The sequence below is a fragment of the Quercus lobata genome, chromosome 11, assembly GCF_001633185.2.
Source record: "Quercus lobata isolate SW786 chromosome 11, ValleyOak3.0 Primary Assembly, whole genome shotgun sequence".
Taxonomy (NCBI): Eukaryota; Viridiplantae; Streptophyta; class Magnoliopsida; order Fagales; family Fagaceae; genus Quercus; species Quercus lobata.
The window spans coordinates 27,387,161-27,395,152 of NC_044914.1; positions in this window are offsets into that span (position 1 = coordinate 27,387,161).

Consider the following 7,992-nt stretch of genomic DNA (forward strand, 5'->3'; position numbering starts at 1 on the left):
AAAAGATCATAAGTTTTGGACAGAACCAAGGCCTTGCATGGTCCACGGACTCAAGCCTATGGGGAAACCAAGTACATAAAAGATCATAAGTTTTGGACAGAACCAAGGCCTTGCATGGTCCTCGGACTCAAGCCTATGGGGAAACCAAGTACAAAAAAGAAAATCTCATAAGTTTTGGATAGAACCAAGGCCTTGCGTGGTCCTCGGACTCAAGCCTATGGGGAAACCAAGTACATAAAAAGATCCTAAGTTTTGGACAGAACCAAGGCCTTGCATGGTCCACGGACTCAAGCCTATGGGGAAACCAACATAAAAAAAAAAAAAAAAAAAAAAAAAAAAAAAAAAAAAAAAAAAAAAACTACTATGGCATATAAACCTCAAAATCCATCCGAAGAGAATTTCTCGTTAATAGTTGGGTCAATCCTTTAATTGCACGGGTTCCCCGGTCTACCCTCAAATCCCCAGTGCCAAAGGGGCTAATACGATACGGCACAGTATGTTACCCCAAGGGCACGATCCAAATCCATCGCTGCTTGGCTGCCCTCTCGGATATTCGTCTAGCGTGCATCACGCAGCGCTCAACAGCTATCTCGGTTAGTTCCATGAATTCAATCTATTGAGGATTACCATTATTATACTTGATAATATTTGCGAGTTTAAACTAATAAGGGTTTGTATTAAAGTGTTCTTCCGCCCAGAATATTGTTAAAGGCAGGCTTAGACTTAACATTCAGACCCAAAGTGGTTGTTGCAAAAAAAAAAGGAGTATATATAAAGAAATAAACACATCTTTTATTAAAGTAAAAGAACAGTACAGTGTACAACAAAAGCTGAAACCAGCTTACATTAGAGTTAACTGCGTAAGCAAAAGAAAAGCACAAAAGAGTGAAGATGGTGCCGAGGAGATATCTCAGAGGAGAGGTTGGCTACTGTTCCAAGATGTCGTCTAAGGAAACTATTCCTCGACGCTTCTACATGCCCATAACTCAGGCAGCCAAAGAACCTGACCTCAGGCTAACACCATCTACGGAAAAGATGCAGGGAGCCGGAAGTTGGGAAGTCCCCGCAGAAATTTGCCTGCTACAAGGCAGACGGCGCTGATGGCGGAAATTCCTTCTTCGGGCATACCAAAAATCTGGCATGACCAGAACCTGCTTCGGATTTTGACTAAAAGAGGGAGAGACATCCTTTCCCCTCTCTCGAACTGAAATATTCTCTTGAGTCTACGCCTCCTTGGCCCGCACCTCACTATTTGGAGTCGCAGGAAGACACGACGTTTTCGTGGCGGAGAGAGCTCCTTTGCCCCAATCCTCGCCTCAAACATGATGTACTAAGAGAGGAGACTGAAGAATTCGTGTGAAAGTAAAGCAACCTTCTCTCCTATTTATTTAAAAGATGAGGTGATGGCATTTAATTCACGCAGCGTCCCAAGGAACGCTACAGACAAAATGTCTCCGGCTCGATTTCCAATGCCGTCTGCAACCCTGAGATTAAAGGAGCCTCGTGAAGGCGCACCTCGAATACTGGGACGCCAAAAAGTACCGTGTGACCAAAGACTACGAAAATGCCTCTAAATCTGTGGGCCTAATAAATTCGCGGCCCAGGCCCGTTCTGCATGGAAGCCCACGGACTATGGCCCACACCAAGAAATAACCGTTACCGAGGACAACTTCCTGCTCGGCAACTTATGAGACACCTGAGGAAAGACAGGTGCAAAGAGAAAAAGGGAGGGCATAAAGTTTTGGACAGAACCAAGGCCTTGTATGGTCCTCGGACTCAAGCCTATGGGGAAACCAAGTACAAAAATTATTATTATTACAAGTTTTGGACAGAACCAAGGCCTTGTATGGTCCTCGGACTCAAGCCTATGGGGAAACCAAGTACAAAAAATTATTATTATTACAAGTTTTGGACAGAACCAAGGCCTTGTATGGTCCTCGGACTCAAGCCTATGGGGAAACCAAGTACAAAAAATTATTATCATTACAAGTTTTGGACAGAACCAAGGCCTTGCATGGTCCTCGGGCCCAAGCCAAGGGGGTAAGTATTACTTTTTATTGGTCTGCCTTATTATGCCAAGCACTTCCATTAAAGTTATGGCAACATCTTTTTATTATTAAGTATTTTGGTCTTAGTCGTCATTGATTTAGATGCTATATGATTGTTCCGAGCGGCGCTTACAAATTTATAAAAACAAAGAGACAGAACATGCAAAGTGAAATAGAAACAAGTTTTATTAATATGAAAAATTATTACAATGTACAAAAAGAGGCTTCAACAAGCTTATACAAAAGAGGGGCTGCTGAAGCAGTACTGACATCCACAGTACAGATAAGCAAACGATCAAGCGCCTTTTAAACTTGTCTTCAAAGTCTCTCCAATCCCTGCCTCGCTGTTGCTCATACTAAGAGAAGAACTCGCTTAAAAAAAAAAAGAGAACGAAGAAGAAGGAAATAGTAAGGAAGAAATCAATGAAGAAGATGAAGGACATGAGTAAGGAAGGAGGAGAAGAAGAGAGAAGAGATAAAAAGAAAGAAAATGAGCAAAAGAGGGAGAAGCAGAAGCACTTAGCCCCTGCCTCAGCCCTGACTCCTAACACGCTGGTGCCATATTAGGTACGCTCGCGAGGAGCCGGGTGGTGCTGGTCTTGATTGTTCTCGACTCAGTCACGCCGAGAAGTCGACATGACAAGCCCCTGCTTCGGATTTTGGCTAAAAGAGAGGCGAGACAGATCTTAAGTCTGCGCCACCCTTGCCCTGACCGAGCCATTTCAAGTTTTGTCAGAATATAGTGTTTTGAGGAGGAGCGTGTTTCCTTCATCATTCATTATGGAGGGCGTATGCAGATATGATGTATAACAAACGGGCTAAGTGGACGCTAAAGGGGGATACGGATTTCAGATTTCAGAAGGAAGGAGAGGAGTCTGTACGAAAGTCACTGCCACCTGCTTGCCTTTTTATAGGAAGGGCAAAACGGATGGAATTAAATGCGTTCAGAGTTTCCAAAAGGATCTGAAGAGAAAAGAGGCGCCCGTTCCGTTTCCCACCTTATCAGATGAGCCGCCGGACATAAATGTGCCTCGTAAAGGGAATTCATTTAAGGGCGCGTCTGGGACATCCAAGCGGCAGGAGTAGATCACGAGCGGATTAAACGGAATCCCTTGAAAACCGGCCGACTTCTTGGGAAACCGCTCACATAAATGCGGGGTCAAATTAAATGGGCCATATTGAGGGCCCGGGTTTGCCAAAACCCTCCTTTCCAACCCGGAAGTCAGACAGAAGGGTTTTGAGGGGCTATTGTGGGGCCCAACAATTCGTGGACTAGGCCCATTTGCCCTTAGAGAGTCCGAAGGCCCAATCCGAGGAGAGCTGTGGCCCAAGCTTTACAACGCAGAGCACAAAAGAATTTTGGGAGGCAGCCGAGGACAGTGTAGTCTTCGGCAGATCCATAGTCCCACCAGAACAAAGGGGTGAAACTGGTACAGGGACGAATTCGTAAGGAGATCCAAGATACCTTGGGGAGGTTATCCTTACTACCCCTCCAGATAAGACCCAGCGCCTGACAGAGCCGCACTCTGCAGCTTTATCAAACCATCCCCAACAATTTCGGGATTGGACTGATGGGACAAATGTCAGTGTTTGTAAAGACTGACCCTACACGTGGACGAAGGATAACGAATGCAGACGAGTATAAAAGAAGAAAGTAAGTAAATCAAAAGGGGATCCCGGCCCAACCCCCAAAAAGAGAAGGATCACATGGGGGAGAACATCTCAACAACACCGGACTTCACTGAAGAAAGTCCGTCGTTGGAGAACCGGGGAAAGGCCTCAATGGTCCTCGGATCAACTCCGAGGAGTCCCATCCCATAGGGTACGACGTCTTAGGGCTTAAATGTTCAAGCCCAACTCCTTTTTCTACCTGAATTCCTCTAAAACCAGGATTGGACATCGCCCCGTGACCAGCGGCTAGCTTTTTAAGCCCACTCTCTACAAATCATATTGTGAGGGATCTTTCGTACGCGAGCCCAACATCCTTATTGGGCCGCCAGAGAATTGTGTCCTTACACTATTCATTTGATGTTTTCTATGTCATTTATAGTTATGATAAGATTTGAATTTATAAGACTTCCGCTCCATGATTTATTTATTTTAATTATTAGACAAAGATACTAAATTATTTTGGGTGTAGACAATATCTAAATCTAGGTCTCACTATTCAATAATAATTAAATAATTTTACTAGTTAAACTAATTAGAACATATTTGATGAAGTATAAGTATAACAAAAACATCTAGAATTTAAATTTTCCTATCTCATTGTTGTAACTATCAAATTATCCAAGGGGGAGAGAGGGACTACTTAGGATTGTTGAGACTTGAGCGGCAACCCCAGTTGAGAGAGTACAATAAGGAGATAGGAAGTGTGAGTATAAAAAAGTTAATCAATTAGAAATTTTAGGGCTTTTATTTATGTACATGAATATCATATCTTAGTATTGATGTGAATATCAATTTAGTCTTTTTATATATATTTCTAAAAAAAATTTCTTATATGTTTGATTTAATTAATTATTCCCATGGATAGTAGATTTGTGACAATTAAACTGTCTATTGATCCTATAAAATGAAAATAAAAATTATTTGTTGATATTGTGGGGAAGTGGACCTGAATCCACCCTAAAGACTTTGGCCCAAAGAGGAAATCCGAGAAGTGGATTTGGCCTAGGGTCCAGCAAAAGATAAAAGGGACTTCTAACAGGAAGAGACCATTTGGGCCCTCAACCGAGGTAGTCCGCTATACCCATCCTTCCTGAGGACCATCTGGGCTCACTACCGAGGTAATCAGCAAAACCTTTCTTTCCTGAGGACACAAAGACCAGCCGAGAAGTGACTTTCCTCTCAAGCCGGGGTCTCCCTTTATTCACCTTTCTCCCGAGAAACACATTGAAGAAAACACAGAGCCCAATATAATAGTCACCTCCGCATTAATGAGCTCCCCTCACCTAATTTCAGCCACATTAAATACTAAATGATTGGCCTGAACAGTAAAAACACCCCCCAAAGTCCTTCTTCATGATCAAGAAATAACAAGATAAGATACTAATGGGATAAGTATCCCCTCAAATCCAGCTAAAAGCTGGACAGCTGGAGAATGAAGGGATGTGGCTATAAAAAGGGGAGGGGAGCAATAAGAATGGAGAGGTAGAAAAAAGAGGACTTAAGCAAGAACAAGAGAGAGGAAGAGAGTTAGAACTTTTTACTTGTATTCAACCCTCAGAACCCCTCTTTGTACCACGGGAACACCCCTTTTTCATATATAAACACATGATTCAGTTTCCTTTTGTCTTTAACTATCCTTTTAATCTTCTTGTTGTGAATTTCTATTTCCCACTTCTTAGAAATTAGTTGTGTTGATCAAGAACTTTTTTTAGTGTTTTTGACTCCCACAGATATGTTTTATTAAAAGCAAGGGATGTAATCATGTTACACACATAGTAACAATGTTTCAAAATTATTGATCACATGGTAGAAAACTAGAAATTATGTGTAAATTGTGATTAATGAAATTAAGTTTTAACCGTAAAGATTAAATATGAAAAGAATGTTTGCCTTGTAGTAAAACTAATACATAGGGATCAATTGTTCAAATCAAATATTCAAATACTAAATTAACACTTCACTTTAGAGTGTAAACAAGGGTGATATTTGTAAAAACCTTAAACTTGAAGAGGGAATTGACTAGACTCTGACAAGGATAGAATTTGAGTTAACATGGCTCATTTGTCAATCAAGAATTAAGATTTCCAACAAATTGCCAATTACTTATTTAACACAGCTAGTTTTGTATTTTATAGGATTTCAAAACCAATTCACCTGTAAAATTAAACTCCTACTTTAGTTCCATTTGGTGCTACAAAGAGCACAGGTGAAACTTTTTAGTGCGAGTGCTATTAATTTAGACCAAAATAGTATATAGTGCACATGAGTGGGTATAGCATATCATTAAACACGTATGAAATATTTTCCTTTAATTTCTTACCAATAAACTAAAAATTAATATTGTATTAACACGGCCGAGCCTGGTAACGTAGGCTTGTCACCAAGTGGAGCATTAAAGTGGTTGAATTATGTGTGACTTTCCAGGATAGTCATGTGTTGAAGGGCCCTGGCCTATGGTTTAATGGGCTAATCACATCCTATATGGGTGAGTAGCAATTACAAACAATTGAGTTTGAATAGATTATTAACACATCTTGAAAGCCCTCATGGCCAACCTCATTCTACATGGGTGGGTAGCAATTATAAACAATATTGTATTAACACGCATTGTCCCAAAAGGACAAATAAAACAAGTCATCACTCTTGGGCAGACGACATATTAGTTTTGCATTATCTTAAGTTCTAGTTGAAACCAAAAGTCTCGTAACTTAAATAGTTGATATTTTTTTTTAGTGTTTTCAAATAAGACATTTAGTTGAACAGCCCATAAGAGAACCAGCTGTTGAGCAACCCCGTTGGTGTCCACCTCCATCTCCCCTGCTCAAAGTAAACTTCGGTGGTGCTCTGTTCATGGACTCGTGTAAGGCGGGCATCGGTGTAGTGATAAGGGATTCAGCGGGGAAAGTTATTGGGGCCCCGTCAGAAAGGATCCCATTACCCAAGGGCCAAAACTGTAGAGGACGTTGAAGCGTTGGCCTGCAGGAGAGCAATTGAGTTTGCACTAGAGAAAGGCTTGCAATAGGTTGTCTTAGAGGGAGACTCGGCTACTGTCCTAAATAGCATCTTGGGGGGCTTGCCGTGCTTGCCACCTTATGGGAACATTATTGAGGATTCCATCATCTTGACTTCGCAATTCAGTCACTAATCGTTCTCCCATGTTCGCCGCAAGGGCAATGCGGTGGCTGACAAGTTAGCATAATTAGCCAAGCATCTTAATGTACCCAAAGTTTGGTTGGATAATATTCTTAGTGATGTCAACTCTCTTGTAGTTATTGACAGCAGTTCTGCTGAAGTTTGAATAAAATTACTGGACGGTTTCTCAAAAAAAAGAAAAGAAAAAAAAAGACATTGTTCAAATCTCTTTTCTTCCATCTTTTTTTCCAACTATTAAATCATCAAAGAAAAAAAATGTTGATTGAAGAGTTGTCTTCACATGCAACCCAACTGCTACTGAGGAAGGAGAGTCAGAGACACACTTGATGTGCTACCAATAAAAACTATACTAATCATAATTAAATGTCCCAATTGATCATAACATGATTGTAATTCTTTTATTTATTCATTATTTATTTGTGGGCTTTGAACTAGCCTTTTGCAAATACTTGCTTATGTTTAGAGTTTCTCATTTTTAAGAAAAATACATTTTTTCCTAATTGTGATAATTGTCTTTAACTCCTCCATTAAACCGAATGAGCTTGCTCCCTCAGCAAAAATGGGATAAAGTTAAGCTAAAAGATCTCAATTCAAGAGGAAACGAGATCTCTTTAGGATCCACTCCAGCATTTAGAAATTGGTTAATTGATAAAGATACATGAACTTGGTGCCCGTCCATTTTAAGAAGTTTCAAATTAAAAATTCATTACCAATTTGCTATTATTATCCAATTACAAACCTTACCCAAGGCGCCATTACTTAATTGATAAGCAATTAATGGACATTCTTTCCAAAAAATTACAATTTACAGATGACGATGATAGTGAATTTCAAGGAATGAGTTGTTACTCTTTTACAAATTTCCAAAATAAAAAAAGAAATGTTACTCCTAGCACACATTTATTGTCCCTTCCATATGCATGAATCGTGCTTTAAATCCTCTAGTCACAACATCCTAGAAGCCACAAATAACGTATATTGGTTATTATTATCTCAAAAAAAAAAAAAAAAAAAAAAAAACGTATTGGTTGTTCATTGTAAAAAAACCTATTTTGATTTAGCTCCCTTGATGAATGGCTTAAGAATCAAATATAAGCAACTTAACATTGTTCATGCTAAT